Source organism: Cupressus sempervirens, chromosome 3 (assembly GCF_028749045.1).
Source record: "Cupressus sempervirens isolate cs-2001-9-10 chromosome 3, ASM2874904v1, whole genome shotgun sequence".
In the NCBI taxonomy this organism is placed as follows: domain Eukaryota; kingdom Viridiplantae; phylum Streptophyta; class Pinopsida; order Cupressales; family Cupressaceae; genus Cupressus; species Cupressus sempervirens.
Genome location: NC_143120.1, coordinates 149,859,166 through 149,862,568, shown reverse-complemented (window position 1 = coordinate 149,862,568; position 3,403 = coordinate 149,859,166).

The following is a 3,403-nucleotide window of genomic DNA, read 5'->3' as shown; positions in this document are numbered from 1 at the left end:
GAAATAAAGCCTTAAAAATTACTCTTTAGAGATACAAACCTCATAGAGATATTGTGGGATTTGATGCCACTTGCCAATGTTGGACATTTTAAAACATCATTGGTATTTGCAATCTTACCACTCCACCTGATGGGTATACTTCATTATAGTTTGGTTTGAAATCATAGAGCCCAAGATAGTACATTTCAACTATTGTATTATTTTCCAAGGCTTGACATTAGATAGTTGTGTCCATCATTTGGTTATCCTAGATCATCTTCCCTTTTGTGGCTTGTTTGAGCCTTTCCTTTGTTTGTTTTGGTTGTCTCACAGGGCTTAGAATTATTGGTCTTGGATTCATAATTTATTTTCACCATTTTTCCCTTGGTTATTTTATTGGCATATGGTTCTTCTAGGAGATAACTCTACACTCTCTCATTTTCTTTTCAACAACCTTGGCACACTTTCAAATTGAAAATTCTCTTTTCCATTTGGAAAGACATGAATGAAATATTTGTTTCCCACACCTTAATTACTTCTAACGTATAGAGTTTTACTAAATATTCCATATAGAATAATATGATGTTATGAATAAAAATACTCCTTATATGGTGGATAGAGTTCCTCTAAAATATTTTATTTTCAATGGTCATTCCACCTCTTGTTGTCAGTGTTAGGTCAAAGTTCTTCTCAATGACATATTCAAACTTCTTTCCCTCAGCCTCCTCACTACTATTTACAATTGTGTTGGTTATCGTAACATAGGTATGTTGTTCCTCCTCACCAACATGGATCTCTCTCAACTTGGCCTCTGGTAGTAGGTTCTACTTGTGCTCAGCTAGCATGTTTTGATTGGCCAACTAAGGCAAGTGATTTGGGTCTTCCTTTCTCTTCCAAAGGCTTCCTTATGTTGACTTTGGATATTTCCCCATGGCGTGAAGATAAGGAGGGTAGCAAAGAAAATGCAAATGGTTGCACAAATTCAAACCTTAAGACAAATCATGTATCAGGCTAGGGAATGGATGAGTCATACCTTCCTACTATTTTAGCTATGACTATGGCTTCTTGAGAGTGGTTATTTTCTAGCTTATGCACATTTGGTTTTATTATGTTCCTACTTTAAGGATAGGCCCTTGTTTTTAGAACGTTCAAACTTTTGGGCTAGGCACATGTGAGTCCTAGTGAATGCCATTTTCCTCCTTTTTTTTTTATTTAGATGTAATTTGACATTTCTAAGATAATATGATTGGTAGTCTTATTTTTTTCAAAACATCATCTAGTTAAGATTGCAAAGCATTATTTCTCTAGTTTAAATTCATCAAGACATGGATATGTGAAAGTTGATAGTATTTACACATAGCTAATGATCTTAGCAAATTGATATATTTATGTTAAATTTATTAACACCCATTTTTTCATAAGAACTAAGGTAATTTCTTAAAGTTGATGGATGTCAATATACATGACTAAAAGTTACATACAATTTCTTGGTTATTTTGGCCACATGAGTTGTAATTATAGGATGACACTAGTGTAAAAATTTGAGTATCCAAACAAATGGTTTCACCTTTGATAATAGTTAAATATTTAATCTTTAACTAAATTGGCACAAAGTTCTTCTTGTGTGAGCCGCATTCAAGTTGCACAACCTGATGAGGTTTTTCATATGTAGTTGAACGAATTCTATCATTATATAGTTGCTACCATAGAATTAGTTGATATACCTCAACTGATTAATGTGTCTATACCCTTGTGAAGGGCAGGTTTATTTCCACTATGAAGTTATGTAGAGGCTCACTAGTCTATGGTTGAAGAAAACTACTCAGGTGTCCCTCTCTCTCTTGCATATATTTGCTAAGATTTGAGATATAGATCAGTTAAAGTAGTTATCCATAGATTCTAAACTCTTAACTCCTATTGTGTGATTTCAATTTTTAAATGAATGAACTATAGTTGGGTTGATAACAATTTTTTAATTTTTTTTAAGTGATGCATTGAATCATATATTATATCATGAAATCTAACTATAAAAGTTTGAATTTTTCTATATTAAAAGTTTACATAGATCTTTTACTTTTCCATTTTAAATTTAATTATTTTTCAATGCTAAATGTGTTGAATTCAAAAGATGTGAGTTTTATGCCACCACAAAATGCATACTTCAATACTTAATTTTCCAAGGTGAAATGTTGAATTTCCAACACTCTTGAACAAAGAAAACATGTATTGTAAAGTTTGCAAAGAAAGATGATCTTTGCGACTACAAGGTTCCTTAATAATTGTGGATATTAAATTAGTGGTATTAATACCATATGATGGTATCACAAGGGAACTTATACTAGTTCAGAAAGGTCTATCAACTTGACTTAGAAATGTTATGAAAATTGAGTGTAATGAATTACTTTGACTTCCAACTAGGTAAATAAGGAACAAGTTAAGTTTTGGATGGAAATCACCCCCAAATATAAAATCTTCATAAAACCAAGGTGCAAAATTACATGAAATAGGGAAAAAAATTTAAGTGGTGGGTAGAAATTTACACCAAATAAGGAATATCTTTATTATCAATAAGTGGAAATTAAAGGCAAATGAGTTAAAAAAAATTGAAGCACAAGGTGGAAATTACGGCCAAATAAGGTAGACACCACTTTGACTAAAAATTACTTATATCAATTTGAATATGATTTTTAACATTTAATTTTTTTTTGAATTTTTAAGTTGTTCACATCCAAGTCAAATTTTCCTGTGAGATCCTTATATTTCTTCACTTGTTGATTGCCACAATTTTCACATTTCTACTTGGTTTCTTGCCAATATAGATAAATTTTTTACCAAGTTTGATTTGTTGATGCCTCAAAATATTGCATGACCTCTTTGGCTCTTATGATTAATTATTCATCCCATTCTCTCTCATCAAGGATCAAACTTTAAAAATGTTTCCAATTTACTCCTATACTAACACCTTCAACCAACCTCCAAACTTACACTTGTTGAAAGGCAATGAAAAGAGCAGGTCCTCATGCTTCATGGGATGATGGTGTGAAAACTTCACAACATCCAAAAATTAAAATTTCAAATTTATGTTCCCATTAAAAGGATAAAAAAATTATTTGAAACTAAGAACTTTGATTAATCCACTTTTTACCTATCAATGACTAGGACATGCAATCAATATGAAAGAAACCATGAACTGAGATAAGAGTTTACATCCTCAATTAATCATGTGTGTGCAATTGTATTGATTCCCTACTCAAAAATAATATTTAAAGGTATATAAGATCCATTATAATTAGCTAATATAACATCCATACTCCATAAAAAAATTTGATAGAACCTTGTTACCAATCAGGTGTCTATAACCCCCAACAAGGTTTCATTGTTATTGTTAGAGTAATAAAGGTATTTTTTTATTAATTAAATAATA